General features: G+C 35.7%; 4 non-coding genes across 4 annotated transcripts; all 4 read right to left on the bottom strand.

Moving 5' to 3' along the window:
- Positions 1 to 275: 275 nt before the first annotated feature.
- TRNAT-UGU (transfer RNA threonine (anticodon UGU)) lies at positions 276 to 368 on the bottom strand. Its single transcript is given in 2 exon segments — positions 276 to 311; positions 331 to 368. It is a non-coding gene; the product is annotated as a tRNA-Thr (tRNA).
- Positions 369 to 3,793: 3,425 nt separating this feature from the next.
- Positions 3,794 to 3,886, bottom strand: TRNAI-UAU (transfer RNA isoleucine (anticodon UAU)). The gene is given in 2 exon segments: positions 3,794 to 3,829; positions 3,849 to 3,886. It is a non-coding gene; the product is annotated as a tRNA-Ile (tRNA).
- A 5,271-nt stretch (positions 3,887 to 9,157) lies between these two features.
- Positions 9,158 to 9,250, bottom strand: TRNAI-UAU (transfer RNA isoleucine (anticodon UAU)). Its single transcript is given in 2 exon segments — positions 9,158 to 9,193; positions 9,213 to 9,250. It is a non-coding gene; the product is annotated as a tRNA-Ile (tRNA).
- Positions 9,251 to 12,708: 3,458 nt separating this feature from the next.
- TRNAT-UGU (transfer RNA threonine (anticodon UGU)) lies at positions 12,709 to 12,801 on the bottom strand. The gene is given in 2 exon segments: positions 12,709 to 12,744; positions 12,764 to 12,801. It is a non-coding gene; the product is annotated as a tRNA-Thr (tRNA).
- Between the last annotated feature and the right edge of the window lie 3,942 nt (positions 12,802 to 16,743).

Below are 16,743 nucleotides of genomic sequence, written 5' to 3'. Positions count from 1 at the left end.
CAGTATGGATTATCATGCTATATTGCAGAAAATCAATTTGATGCAACTGCTTTACCAACAGTATGTTAATCTTTTCCATTGCTGTTTTGTTGGCTGACTGAAGGAAGATATGCAGTGCATTTGAACCAAAGCAGATGTGTGCTGACAACTTAAATGCACAATCATGTTTGTGTTTTTTCTTTCTTTCTTCCATCCTTTGTAATATCATATTAAATATTAAGGTAGCAATTTATAATCAATGACATAAGAAAAGGAAAAAAAACAGTATACAAAGATGCTCCAGGTGAGGCTTGAACTCACAACCTCAGCATTGTTTAACAGATACTTTCTTACAAGTACCGCGCGCTGACCAATTGCACCACTGGAGCACTTTGCATCATTGGTTGGTTATGCTAGATGTGGATTTTATTCAATACAATCAGTGCAGTCATAAGAATTGAAAAAGAAAATCATTTTTGGTGATGAATTATGAGCAACAAATGAACATGCATGTCAAATGGTACTTGAATAAGCTGTCCACTGTGATAGAAGAGGTTTAAAAAAAACAACAACAATGTTATCATAATAAATGTCATATTTTAGCTTCTGTGGTCATTTTTTGCAAGCTAAACACTGCAAGACTGTTTTACAGTTGAAGCAAGGATAAAATATCAACTCTAGTGATGAGACACTTGCTGTAATGACTTCCACCCCATATGGGACTTGGACCCCCTGGCTTAGGAGGGCAGTGACTTATCCATTATGCCAGTGGTGCTTACTGATGTCCTTATTTAAGACTGATAGGTTTTTAATAGTCAATTATTTATTTTTGAAAAAAATTGAAGCTGTTTACTGTGTACTTTGCATTACCAAGTCCAGCGAGAAATGTGCTGGTACTATCCAGAGCTGTCAGTATGGATTATCATGCTATATTGCAGAAAATCAATTTGATGCAACTGCTTTACCAACAGTATGTTAATCTTTTCCATTGCTGTTTTGTTGGCTGACTGAAGGAAGATATGCAGTGCATTTGAACCAAAGCAGATGTGTGCTGACAACTTAAATGCACAATCATGTTTGTGTTTTTTCTTTCTTTCTTCCATCCTTTGTAATATCATATTAAATATTAAGGTAGCAGTTTATAATCAATGACATAAGAAAAGGAAAAAAAACAGTATACAAAGATGCTCCAGGCGAGGCTTGAACTCACAACCTCAGCATTGCTCAACAGATACTTTCTTACAAGTACCGCACGCTGACTAATTGCACCACTGGAGCACTTTGCAGCATTGGTTGGTTCTGCTAGATGTGGATTTTATCAATACAATCAGTACAGTCATAAGAATTGAAAAAGAAAATCATTTTTGGAGATGAATTATGAGCAACAAATGAACATGCATGTCAGATGGTACTTGAATAAGCTGTCCACTGTGATAGAAAAGGTTTAAAAAAAACAACAACAAAGTTATCATAATAAATGTCATATTTTAGCTTCTGTGGTCATTTTTTGCAAGCTAAATACTGCAAGACTGTTTTACAGTTGAAGTAAGGATAAAATATCAACTCTAGTGATGAGACACTTGTGTAATGACTTCCACCCCATATGGGACTTGGACCCCCTGGCTTAGGAGGGCAGTGACTTATCCATTATGCCAGTGGTGCTTACTGATGTCCTTATTTAAGACTGATAGGTTTTTAATAGTCAATTATTTATTTTTGAAAAAAAGTGAAGCTGTTTACTGTGTTCTTTGCAAGAAATGTGCTGGTACTAACCAGAGCTGTCAGTATGGATTATCATGCTATATTGCAGAAAATCAATTTGATGCAACTGCTTTACCAACAGTATGTTAATCTTTTCCATTGCTGTTTTGTTGGTTGACTAAGCAGTGCATTTGAACCAAAGCAGATGTGTGCTGACAACTTAAATGCACAATCATGTTTGTGTTTTTTCTTTCTTTCTTCTATCCTTTGTAATATCATATTAAATATTAAGGTAGCAGTTTATAATCAATGACTAATGACATAAGAAAAGGAAAAAAACAGTATACAAAGATGCTCCAGGTGAGGCTTGAACTCACAACCTCCGCATTGCTCAACAGATACTGGCTTATAAGTACCGCGCGCTGACCAATTGCGCCACTGGAGCACTTTGCAGCATTAATTGGTTATGCTAGATGTGGATTTTATTCAATACAATCAGAACAGTCATAAGAATTAAAAAATCATTTTTGGTGATGAATGATGAGCAACAAAGGAACATGCATGCCAGATGGCACTTGAATAAGCTGTCCACGGTGATAGAAAAGGTTTAAAAAATAACAACAACAATGTTATCATAATTAATGTAATATTTTAGCTTCTGTGGTCATTTTTTACAAGCTAAACACTGCAAGACTGTTTTACAGTTGAAGCAAGGATAAAATATCAACTCTAGTGATGAGACACTTGCTGTAATGACTTCCAACTCAGACAGAACTTACACCCACAACCACTGGCTTAGGAGAACAGTGCCTTACCCATTATGCTAGTGGTGCTTACTGATGTCCTTATTTAAGACTGATAGGTTTTTAATAGTCAATTATTTATTTTTGAAAAAAATTGAAGCTGTTTACTGTGTTCTTTGCATTACCAAGTCCAGCAAGAAATATGCTGGTACTTTCCAGAGCTGTCAGTATGGATTATCATGCTATATTGCAGAAAATCAGTTTGATGCAACTGCTTTACCAACAGTATGTTAATATTTTCCATTGCTGTTTTGTTGGCTGACTGAAGGAAGATATGCAGTGCATTTGAACCAAAGCAGATGTGTGCTGACAACTTAAATGCACAATCATGTTTGTGTTTTTTCTTTCTTTCTTCCATCCTTTGTAATATCATATTAAATATTAAGGTAGCAGTTTATAATCAATGACATAAGAAAAGGAAAAAAAACAGTATACAAAGATGCTCCAGGCGAGGCTTGAACTCACAACCTCAGCATTGCTCAACAGATACTTTCTTACAAGTACCGCACGCTGACTAATTGCACCACTGGAGCACTTTGCAGCATTGGTTGGTTCTGCTAGATGTGGATTTTATCAATACAATCAGTACAGTCATAAGAATTGAAAAAGAAAATCATTTTTGGAGATGAATTATGAGCAACAAATGAACATGCATGTCAGATGGTACTTGAATAAGCTGTCCACTGTGATAGAAAAGGTTTAAAAAAAAACAACAACAAAGTTATCATATTAAATGTCATATTTTAGCTTCTGTGGTCATTTTTTGCAAGCTAAATACTGCAAGACTGTTTTACAGTTGAAGCAAGGATAAAATATCAACTCTAGTGATGAGACACTTGCTGTAATGACTTCCACCCCATATGGGACTTGGACCCCCTGGCTTAGGAGGGCAGTGACTTATCCATTATGCCAGTGGTGCTTACTGATGTCCTTATTTAAGACTGATAGGTTTTTAATAGTCAATTATTTATTTTTGAAAAAAAGTGAAGCTGTTTACTGTGTTCTTTGCAAGAAATGTGCTGGTACTAACCAGAGCTGTCAGTATGGATTATCATGCTATATTGCAGAAAATCAATTTGATGCAACTGCTTTACCAACAGTATGTTAATCTTTTCCATTGCTGTTTTGTTGGTTGACTAAGCAGTGCATTTGAACCAAAGCAGATGTGTGCTGACAACTTAAATGCACAATCATGTTTGTGTTTTTTCTTTCTTTCTTCTATCCTTTGTAATATCATATTAAATATTAAGGTAGCAGTTTATAATCAATGACTAATGACATAAGAAAAGGAAAAAAACAGTATACAAAGATGCTCCAGGTGAGGCTTGAACTCACAACCTCAGCATTGCTCAACAGATACTGGCTTATAAGTACCGCGCGCTGACCAATTGCGCCACTGGAGCACTTTGCAGCATTAATTGGTTATGCTAGATGTGGATTTTATTCAATACAATCAGAACAGTCATAAGAATTAAAAAATCATTTTTGGTGATGAATGATGAGCAACAAAGGAACATGCATGCCAGATGGCACTTGAATAAGCTGTCCACGGTGATAGAAAAGGTTTAAAAAATAACAACAACAATGTTATCATAATTAATGTAATATTTTAGCTTCTGTGGTCATTTTTTACAAGCTAAACACTGCAAGACTGTTTTACAGTTGAAGCAAGGATAAAATATCAACTCTAGTGATGAGACACTTGCTGTAAATAACTTCCAACTCAGACGGGACTTAAACACACAATCTCTGGCTTAGGAGAACAGTGCCTTACCCATTATGCCAGTGGTGCTTACTGATGTCCTTATTTAAGACTGATAGGTTTTTAATAGTCAATTATTTATTTTTGAAAAAAATTGAAGCTGTTTACTGTGTTCTTTGCATTACCAAGTCCAGTAAGAAATGTGCTGTTACTATCCAGAGCTGTCAGTATGGATTATCATGCTATATTGCAGAAAATCAATTTGATGCAATTGCTTTACCAACAGTATGTTAATCTTTTCCATTGCTGTTTTGTTGGCTGACTGAAGGAAGATATGCAGTGCATTTGAACCAAAGCAGATGTGTGCTGACAACTTAAATGCACAATCATGTTTGTGTTTTTTCTTTCTTTCTTCCATCCTTTGTAATATCTTATTAAATATTAAGGTAGCAGTTTATAATCAATGACTAAAGAAAAGGAAAAAAACAGTATACAAATATGCTCCAGGTGAGGCTTGAACTCAAAACCTCGGCATTGCTCAACAGATACTGTCTTACAAGTACCGCACGGTGACCAATTGCGCCACTGGAGCACTTTTCAGCATTGATTGGTTATGCTAGATGTGGATTTTATTCAATACAATCAGTACAGTCACAAGAATTGAAAAAGAAAATCATTTTTGGTGATGAATGATGAGCAACAAAGGAACATGCATGCCAGATGGCACTTGAATAAGCTGTCCACGGTGATAGAAAAGGTTTAAAAAACAACAACAACAATGTTATCATAATTAATGTCATATTTTAGCTTCTGCGGTCATTTTTTACAAGCTAAACACTGCAAGACTGTTTTACAGTTGAAGCAAGGATAAAATATCAACTCTAGTGATGAGACACTTGCTGTAATGACTTCCACCCCATATGGGACTTGGACCCCCTGGCTTAGGAGGGCAGTGACTTATCCATTATGCCAGTGGTGCTTACTGATGTCCTTATTTAAGACTGATAGGTTTTTAATAGTCAATTATTTATTTTTGAAAAAAATTGAAGCTGTTTACTGTGTTCTTTGCATTACCAAGTCCAGCGAGAAATGTGCTGGTACTATCCAGAGCTGTCAGTATGGATTATCATGCTATATTGCAGAAAATCAATTTGATGCAACTGCTTTACCAACAGTATGTTAATCTTTTCCATTGCTGTTTTGTTGGCTGACTGAAGGAAGATATGCAGTGCATTTGAACCAAAGCAGATGTGTGCTGACAACTTAAATGTACAATCATGTTTTTTTTTTCTTTCTTCCATCCTTTGTAATATCATATTAAATATTAAGGTAGCAGTTTATAATCAATGACTAATGACATAAGAAAAGGAAAAAAAAATATAGTATACAAATATGCTCCAGGTGAGGCTTGAACTCACAACCTCAGCATTGCTCAACAGATACTGTCTTACAAGTACCGCGCACTGACCAATTGCGCCAATGGAGCACTTTGCAGCCTTAATTGGTTATGCTAGATGTGGATTTTATTCAATACAATCAGTACAGTCATAAGAATTGAAAAAGAAAATAATTTTTGGTGATGAATGATGAGCAACAAAGGAACATGCATGCCAGATGGCACTTGAATAAGCTGTCCACGGTGATAGAAAAGGTTTAAAAAACAACAACAACAATGTTATCATAATTAATGTCATATTTTAGCTTCTGCGGTCATTTTTTACAAGCTAAACACTGCAAGACTGTTTTACAGTTGAAGCAAGGATAAAATATCAACTCTAGTGATGAGACACTTGCTGTAATGACTTCCACCCCATATGGGACTTGGACCCCCTGGCTTAGGAGGGCAGTGACTTATCCATTATGCCAGTGGTGCTTACTGATGTTCTTATTTAAGACTGTTACGTTGTTAATAGTCAATTATTTATTTTTGAGGAAAAAGTGAAGCTGTTTACTGTGTTCTTTGCATTACCAAGTCCAGCAAGATATCTGCAGGTACTATCCAGAGCTGTCAGTATGGATTATCATGCTATATTGCAGAAAATCAATTTGATGCAACTGCTTTACCAACAGTATGTTAATCTTATCCATTGCTGTTTTGTTGGCTGACTGAAGGAAGATATGCAGTGCATTTGAACCAAAGCAGATGTGTGCTGACAACTTAAATGCACAATCATGTTTGTATTTTTTCTTTCTTTCTTCTATCCTTTGTAATATCATATTAAATATTAAGGTAGCAGTTTATAATCAATGACTAATGACATAAGAAAAGGAAAAAAAACAGTATATACAGATGCTCTTGGTGAGGCTTGAACTCACAACCTCAGCATTGCTCAACAGATACTGTCTTATAAGTACCGCGCGCTGACCAATTGCGCCACTGGAGCACTTTGCAGCATTGATTGGTTATGCTAGATGTGGATTTTATTCAATACAATCAGTACAGTCATAAGAATTGAAAAAGAAAATCATTTTTGGTGATGAATGATGAGCAACAAAGGAACATGCATGCCAGATGGCACTTGAATAAGCTATCCACGGTGATAGAAAAGGTTTAAAAAACAACAACAACAATGGTATAATAATTAATGTCATATTTTAGCTTCTGTGGTCATTTTTTTCAAGCTAAACACTGCAAGACTGTTTTACAGTTGAAGCAAGGATAAAATATCAACTCTAGTGATGAGGCACTTGCTGTAATGACTTCCAACTCAGACGGGACTTAAACCCACAACCACTGGCTTAGGAGAACAGTGCCTTATACATTATGGCAGTGGTGCTTACTGATGTCCTTATTTAAGACTGATAGGTTTTTAATAGTCAATTATTTATTTTTGAAAAAAAGTGAAGCTGTTTACTGTGTTCTTTGCATTACCAAGTCCAGCAAGAAATGTGCTGGTACTAACCAGAGCTGTCAGTATGGATTATCATGCTATATTGCAGAAAATCAATTTGATGCAACTGCTTTACCAACAGTATGTTAATCTTTTCCATTGCTGTTTTGTTGGCTGACTGAAGGAAGATATGCAGTGCATTTGAACCAAAGCAGATGTGTGCTGACAACTTAAATGCACAATCATGTTTGTGTTTTTTCTTTCTTTCTTCCATCCTTTGTAATATCATATTAAATATTACGGTAGCAGTTTATAATCAATGACTAATGACAAGGAAAAAAAACAGTATACAAAGATGCTCCAGGTGAGGCTTAAACTCAAAACCTCGGCATTGCTCAACAGATACTGTCTCATAAGTACCGCACGCAGACCAATTGCGCCACTGGAGCACTTTGTAGTTTTAATTTGTTATGCTAGATGTGGATTTTATTCAATACAATCAGTACAGTCATAAGAATTGAAAAAGAAAATCATTTTTGGTGATGAATGAGCAACAAAGGAACATGCATGCCAGATGGCACTTGAATAAGCTGCCCACGATGATAGAAAAGGTTTTTAAAAAAACAACAACAATGTTATTTTTGTCATATTTTAGCTTCTGTGGTCATTTTTTACAAGCTAAACACTGCAAGACTGTTTTACAGTTGAAGCAAGGATAAAATATCAACTCCAAATATGAGGCACTTGCTGTAATGACTTCCAACTCAGACGGGACTTAAACCCACAACCACTGGCTTAGGAGAACAGTGCCTTATCCATTATGCCAGTGGTGCTTACTGATGTCCTTATTTAAGACTGATTGGTTTTTAATAGTCAATTATTTATTTTTGAAAAAAAGTGTAGCTGTTTACTGTGTTCTTTGCATTACCAAGTCCAGCAAGAAATGTGCTGGTACTAACCAGAGCTGTCAGTATGGATTATCATGCTATATTGCAGAAAATCAATTTGATGCAACTGCTTTACCAACAGTATGTTAATCTTTTCCATTGCTGTTTTGTTGGCTGACTGAAGGAAGATATACAGTGCATTTGAACCAAAGCAGATGTGTGCTGACAACTTAAATGCACAATCATGTTTGAGTGCTTTCTTTCTTTCTTCCATCCTTTGTAATATCATATTAAATATTAAGGTAGCAGTTTATAATCAATGACTAATGACAAGGAAAAAAAACAGTATACAAAGATGCTCCAGGTGAGGCTTGAACTCAAAACCTCGGCATTGCTCAACAGATACTGTCTTATAAGTACCGTGCACAGACCAATTGCGCCACTGGAGCACTTTCTAGCATTAATTTGTTATGCTAGATGTGGATTTTATTCAATACAATCAGTACAGTCATAAGAATTGAAAAAGAAAATCATTTTTGGTGATGAATGATGAGCAACAAAGGAACATGCATGCCAGATGGCACTTGAATAAGCTGCCCACGGTGATAGAAAAGGTTTAAAAAAAAACAACAACAATGTTATTTTTGTCATATTTTAGCTTCTGTGGTCATTTTTTACAAGCTAAACACTGCAAGACTGTTTTACAGTTGAAGCAAGGATAAAATATCAACTCTAGTGATGAGGCACTTGCTGTAATGACTTCCAACTCAGACGGGACTTAAACCCACAACCACTGGCTTAGGAGAACAGTGCCTTATCCATTATGGCAGTGGTGCTTACTGATGTCCTTATTTAAGACTGATAGGTTTTTAATAGTCAATTATTTATTTTTAAAAAAAATTGAAGCTGTTTACTGTGTTCTTTGCATTACCAAGTCCAGCAAGAAATGTGCTGGTACTAACCAGAGCTGTCAGTATGGATTATCATGCTATATTGCAGAAAATCAATTTGATGCAACTGCTTTACCAACAGTTTGTTAATCTTTTCCATTGCTGTTTTGTTGGCTGACTGAAGGAAGATATGCAGTGCATTTGAACCAAAGCAGATGTGTGCTGACAACTTAAATGCACAATCATGTTTGTGTTTTTTCTTTCTTTCTTCCATCCTTTGTAATATCATATTAAATATTAAGGTAGCAGTTTATAATCAATGACTAATGACATAAGAAAAGGAAAAAAAAACATTATACAAAGATGCTCCAGGTGAGGCTTGAACTCACAACCTCGGCATTGCTCAACAGATACTGTCTTATAAGTACCGCGTGCTGACCAATTGCGCCACTGGAGCACTTTGCAGCATTAATTGGTTATGCTAGATGTGGATTTTATTCAATACAATCAGTACAGTCATAAGAATTGAAAAAGAAAATCATTTTTGGTGATGAATGATGAGCAACAAAGGAACATGCGTGCCAGATGGCACTTGAACAAGCTGTCCACGGTGATAGAAAAGGTTTAAAAAAAACAACAACAATGTTATTTTTGTCATATTTTAGCTTCTGTGGTCATTTTTTACAAGCTAAACACTGCAAGACTGTTTTACAGTTGAAGCAAGGATAAAATATCAACTCTAGTGATGAGACACTTGCTGTAATGACTTCCAACTCAGACAGAACTTACACCCACAACCACTGGCTTAGGAGAACAGTGCCTTACCCATTATGCTAGTGGTGCTTACTGATGTCCTTATTTAAGACTGATAGGTTTTTAATAGTCAATTATTTATTTTTGAAAAAAATTGAAGCTGTTTACTGTGTTCTTTGCATTACCAAGTCCAGCGAGAAATGTGCTGGTACTATCCAGAGCTGTCAGTATGGATTATCATGCTATATTGCAGAAAATCAATTTGATGCAACTGCTTTACCAACAGTATGTTAATCTTTTCCATTGCTGTTTTGTTGGCTGACTGAAGGAAGATATGCAGTGCATTTGAACCAAAGCAGATGTGTGCTGACAACTTAAATGCACAATCATGTTTGTGTTTTTTCTTTCTTTCTTCCATCCTTTGTAATATCATATTAAATATTAAGGTAGCAGTTTATAATCAATGACATAAGAAAAGGAAAAAAAACAGTATACAAAGATGCTCCAGGCGAGGCTTGAACTCACAACCTCAGCATTGCTCAACAGATACTTTCTTACAAGTACCGCACGCTGACTAATTGCACCACTGGAGCACTTTGCAGCATTGGTTGGTTCTGCTAGATGTGGATTTTATCAATACAATCAGTACAGTCATAAGAATTGAAAAAGAAAATCATTTTTGGAGATGAATTATGAGCAACAAATGAACATGCATGTCAGATGGTACTTGAATAAGCTGTCCACTGTGATAGAAAAGGTTTAAAAAAAAACAACAACAATGTTATCATAATAAATGTCATATTTTAGCTTCTGTGGTCATTTTTTGCAAGCTAAATATTGCAAGACTGTTTTACAGTTGAAGCAAGGATAAAATATCAACTCTAGTGATGAGACACTTGCTGTAATGACTTCCACCCCATATGGGACTTGGACCCCCTGGCTTAGGAGGGCAGTGACTTATCCATTATGCCAGTGGTGCTTACTGATGTCCTTATTTAAGACTGATAGGTTTTTAATAGTCAATTATTTATTTTTGAAAAAAAGTGAAGCTGTTTACTGTGTTCTTTGCAAGAAATGTGCTGGTACTAACCAGAGCTGTCAGTATGGATTATCATGCTATATTGCAGAAAATCAATTTGATGCAACTGCTTTACCAACAGTATGTTAATCTTTTCCATTGCTGTTTTGTTGGTTGACTAAGCAGTGCATTTGAACCAAAGCAGATGTGTGCTGACAACTTAAATGCACAATCATGTTTGTGTTTTTTCTTTCTTTCTTCTATCCTTTGTAATATCATATTAAATATTAAGGTAGCAGTTTATAATCAATGACTAATGACATAAGAAAAGGAAAAAAACAGTATACAAAGATGCTCCAGGTGAGGCTTGAACTCACAACCTCAGCATTGCTCAACAGATACTGGCTTATAAGTATCGCGCGCTGACCAATTGCGCCACTGGAGCACTTTGCAGCATTAATTGGTTATGCTAGATGTGGATTTTATTCAATACAATCAGAACAGTCATAAGAATTAAAAAATCATTTTTGGTGATGAATGATGAGCAACAAAGGAACATGCATGCCAGATGGCACTTGAACAAGCTGTCCACGGTGATAGAAAAGGTTTAAAAAATAACAACAACAATGTTATCATAATTAATGTAATATTTTAGCTACTGTGGTCATTTTTTACAAGCTAAACACTGCAAGACTGTTTTACAGTTGAAGCAAGGATAAAATATCAACTCTAGTGATGAGACACTTGCTGTAAATAACTTCCAACTCAGACGGGACTTAAACCCACAATCTCTGGCTTAGGAGAACAGTGCCTTACCCATTATGCCAGTGGTGCTTACTGATGTCCTTATTTAAGACTGATAGGTTTTTAATAGTCAATTATTTATTTTTGAAAAAAATTGAAGCTGTTTACTGTGTTCTTTGCATTACCAAGTCCAGTAAGAAATGTGCTGTTACTATCCAGAGCTGTCAGTATGGATTATCATGCTATATTGCAGAAAATCAATTTGATGCAACTGCTTTACCAACAGTATGTTAATCTTTTCCATTGCTGTTTTGTTGGCTGACTGAAGGAAGATATGCAGTGCATTTGAACCAAAGCAGATGTGTGCTGACAACTTAAATGCACAATCATGTTTGTGTTTTTTCTTTCTTTCTTCCATCCTTTGTAATATCTTATTAAATATTAAGGTAGCAGTTTATAATCAATGACTAATGACTTAAGAAAAGGAAAAAAACAGTGTACAAATATGCTCCAGGTGAGGCTTGAACTCACAACCTCAGCATTGCTCAACAGATACTGTCTTATAAGTACCGCGCGGTGACCAATTGCGCCACTGGAGCACTTTTCAGCATTGATTGGTTATGCTAGATGTGGATTTTATTCAATACAATCAGTACAGTCATAAGAATTGAAAAAGAAAATCATTTTTGGTGATGAATGATGAGCAACAAAGGAACATGCATGCCAGATGGCACTTGAATAAGCTGTCCATGGTGATAGAAAAGGTTTAAAAAACAACAACAACAATGTTATCATAATTAATGTCATATTTTAGCTTCTGCGGTCATTTTTTACAAGCTAAACACTGCAAGACTGTTTTACAGTTGAAGCAAGGATAAAATATCAACTCTAGTGATGAGACACTTGCTGTAATGACTTCCACCCCATATGGGACTTGGACCCCCTGGCTTAGGAGGGCAGTGACTTATCCATTATGCCAGTGGTGCTTACTGATGTCCTTATTTAAGACTGATAGGTTTTTAATAGTCAATTATTTATTTTTGAAAAAAATTGAAGCTGTTTACTGTGTTCTTTGCATTACCAAGTCCAGCGAGAAATGTGCTGGTACTATCCAGAGCTGTCAGTATGGATTATCATGCTATATTGCAGAAAATCAATTTGATGCTACTGCTTTACCAACAGTATGTTAATCTTTTCCATTGCTGTTTTGTTGGCTGACTGAAGGAAGATATGCAGTGCATTTAAACCAAAGCAGATGTGTACTGACAACTTAAATGTACAATCATGTTTTTTTTTTCTTTCTTCCATCCTTTGTAATATCATATTAAATATTAAGGTAGCAGTTTATAATCAATGACTAATGACATAAGAAAAGGAAAAAAAAATACAGTATACAAATATGCTCCAGGTGAGGCTTGAACTCACAACCTCGGCATTGCTCAACAGATACTGTCTTACAAGTACCGCGCACTGACCAATTGCGCCAATGGAGCACTTTGCAGCCTTAATTGGTTATGCTAGATGTGGATTTTATTCAATACAATCAGTACAGTCATAAGAATTGAAAAAGAAAATCATTTTTGGTGATGAATGATGAGCAACAAAGGAACATGCATGCCAGATGGCACTTGAATAAGCTGTCCACGGTGATAGAAAAGGTTTAAAAAACAACAACAACAATGTTATCATAATTAATGTCATATTTTAGCTTCTGCGGTCATTTTTTACAAGCTAAACACTGCAAGACTGTTTTACAGTTGAAGCAAGGATAAAATATCAACTCTAGTGATGAGACACTTGCTGTAATGACTTCCACCCCTTATGGGACTTGGACCCCCTGGCTTAGGAGGGCAGTGACTTATCCATTATGCCAGTGGTGCTTACTGATGTTCTTATTTAAGACTGTTACGTTGTTAATAGTCAATTATTTATTTTTGAGGAAAAAGTGAGGCTGTTTACTGTGTTCTTTGCATTACCAAGTCCAGCAAGATATCTGCAGGTACTATCCAGAGCTGTCAGTATGGATTATCATGCTATATTTCAGAAAATCAATTTGATGCAACTGCTTTACCAACAGTATGTTAATCTTATCCATTGCTGTTTTGTTGGCTGACTGAAGGAAGATATGCAGTGCATTTGAACCAAAGCAGATGTGTGCTGACAACTTAAATGCACAATCATGTTTGTATTTTTTCTTTCTTTCTTCTATCCTTTGTAATATCATATTAAATATTAAGGTAGCAGTTTATAATCAATGACTAATGACATAAGAAAAGGAAAAAAAACAGTATATACAGATGCTCCTGGTGAGGCTTGAACTCACAACCTCAGCATTGCTCAACAGATACTGTCTTATAAGTACCGCGCGCTGACCAATTGCGCCACTGGAGCACTTTGCAGCATTGATTGGTTATGCTAGATGTGGATTTTATTCAATACAATCAGTACAGTCATAAGAATTGAAAAAGAAAATCATTTTTGGTGATGAATGATGAGCAACAAAGGAACATGCATGCCAGATGGCACTTGAATAAGCTATCCACGGTGATAGAAAAGGTTTAAAAAACAACAACAACAATGTTATAATAATTAATGTCATATTTTAGCTTCTGTGGTCATTTTTTTCAAGCTAAACACTGCAAGACTGTTTTACAGTTGAAGCAAGGATAAAATATCAACTCTAGTGATGAGGCACTTGCTGTAATGACTTCCAACTCAGACGGGACTTAAACCCACAACCACTGGCTTAGGAGAACAGTGCCTTATACATTATGGCAGTGGTGCTTACTGATGTCCTTATTTAAGACTGATAGGTTTTTAATAGTCAATTATTTATTTTTGAAAAAAAGTGAAGCTGTTTACTGTGTTCTTTGCATTACCAAGTCCAGCAAGAAATGTGCTGGTACTAACCAGAGCTGTCAGTATGGATTATCATGCTATATTGCAGAAAATCAATTTGATGCAACTGCTTTACCAACAGTATGTTAATCTTTTCCATTGCTGTTTTGTTGGCTGACTGAAGGAAGATATGCAGTGCATTTGAACCAAAGCAGATGTGTGCTGACAACTTAAATGCACAATCATGTTTGTGTTTTTTCTTTCTTTCTTCCATCCTTTGTAATATCATATTAAATATTAAGGTAGCAGTTTATAATCAATGACTAATGACAAGGAAAAAAAACAGTATACAAAGATGCTCCAGGTGAGGCTTAAACTCAAAACCTCGGCATTGCTCAACAGATACTGTCTTATAAGTACCGCACGCAGACCAATTGCGCCACTGGAGCACTTTGTAGTTTTAATTTGTTATGCTAGATGTGGATTTTATTCAATACAATCAGTACAGTCATAAGAATTGAAAAAGAAAATAATTTTTGGTGATGAATGATGAGCAACAAAGGAACATGCATGCCAGATGGCACTTGAATAAGCTGCCCACGATGATAGAAAAGGTTTTAAAAAAAACAACAACAATGTTATTTTTGTCATATTTTAGCTTCTGTGGTCATTTTTTACAAGCTAAACACTGCAAGACTGTTTTACGGTTGAAGCAAGGATAAAATATCAACTCCAAATATGAGGCACTTGCTGTAATGACTTCCAACTCAGACGGGACTTAAACCCACAACCACTGGCTTAGGAGAACAGTGCCTTATCCATTATGCCAGTGGTGCTTACTGATGTCCTTATTTAAGACTGATTGGTTTTTAATAGTCAATTATTTATTTTTGAAAAAAAGTGAAGCTGTTTACTGTGTTCTTTGCATTACCAAGTCCAGCAAGAAATGTGCTGGTACTAACCAGAGCTGTCAGTATGGATTATCATGCTATATTGCAGAAAATCAATTTGATGCAACTGCTTTACCAACAGTATGTTAATCTTTTCCATTGCTGTTTTGTTGGCTGACTGAAGGAAGATATACAGTGCATTTGAACCAAAGCAGATGTGTGCTGACAACTTAAATGCACAATCATGTTTGAGTGCTTTCTTTCTTTCTTCCATCCTTTGTAATATCATATTAAATATTAAGGTAGCAGTTTATAATCAATGACTAATGACAAGGAAAAAAAACAGTATACAAAGATGCTCCAGGTGAGGCTTGAACTCAAAACCTCGGCATTGCTCAACAGATACTGTCTTATAAGTACCGTGCACAGACCAATTGCGCCACTGGAGCACTTTCTAGCATTAATTTGTTATGCTAGATGTGGATTTTATTCAATACAATCAGTACAGTCATAAGAATTGAAAAAGAAAATCATTTTTGGTGATGAATGATGAGCAACAAAGGAACATGCATGCCAGATGGCACTTGAATAAGCTGCCCACGGTGATAGAAAAGGTTTAAAAAAAAACAACAACAATGTTATTTTTGTCATATTTTAGCTTCTGTGGTCATTTTTTACAAGCTAAACACTGCAAGACTGTTTTACAGTTGAAGCAAGGATAAAATATCAACTGTAGTGATAAGGCACTTGCTGTAATGACTTCCAACTCAGACGTGACTTAAACCCACAACCACTGGCTTAGGAGAACAGTGCCTTATCCATTATGGCAGTGGTGCTTACTGATGTCCTTATTTAAGACTGATAGGTTTTTAATAGTCAATTATTTATTTAAAAAAAAAATTGAAGCTGTTTACTGTGTTCTTTGCATTACCAAGTCCAGCAAGAAATGTGCTGGTACTAACCAGAGCTGTCAGTATGGATTATCATGCTATATTGCAGAAAATCAATTTGATGCAACTGCTTTACCAACAGTATGTTAATCTTTTCCATTGCTGTTTTGTTGGCTGACTGAAGGAAGATATGCAGTGCATTTGAACCAAAGCAGATGTGTGCTGACAACTTAAATGCACAATCATGTTTGTGTTTTTTCTTTCTTTCTTCCATCCTTTGTAATATCATATTAAATATTAAGGTAGCAGTTTATAATCAATGACATAAGAACAGGAAAAAAAACAGTATACAAAGATGCTCCAGGCGAGGCTTGAACTCACAACCTTAGCATTGCTCAACAGATACTTTCTCACAAGTACCGCGCGCTGACCAATTGCACCACTGGAGCACTTTGCAGCATTGGTTGGTTCTGCTAGATGTGGATTTTATTCAATACAATCAGTACAGTCATAAGAATTGAAAAAGAAAATCATTTTTGGTGATGAATTATGAGCAACAAATGAACATGCATGTCAGATGGTACTTGAATAAGCTGTCCACTGTGATAGAAAAGGTTTAAAAAAAAAACAACAACAATGTTATCATAATAAATGTCATATTTTAGCTTCTATGGTCATTTTTTGCAAGCTAAACACTGCAAGACTGTTTTACAGTTGAAGCAAGGATAAAATATCAACTCTAGTGATGAGACACTTGCTGTAATGACTTCCAACTCAGACGGGACTTAAACCCACAACCACTGGCTTAGGAGAACAG

Source organism: Pseudophryne corroboree, chromosome 4 (genome assembly GCF_028390025.1).
Source record: "Pseudophryne corroboree isolate aPseCor3 chromosome 4, aPseCor3.hap2, whole genome shotgun sequence".
Taxonomy (NCBI): domain Eukaryota; kingdom Metazoa; phylum Chordata; class Amphibia; order Anura; family Myobatrachidae; genus Pseudophryne; species Pseudophryne corroboree.
The sequence above is the reverse complement of the archived record's forward strand: the minus strand, read 5'-3'. Positions and strand labels throughout refer to the sequence as shown.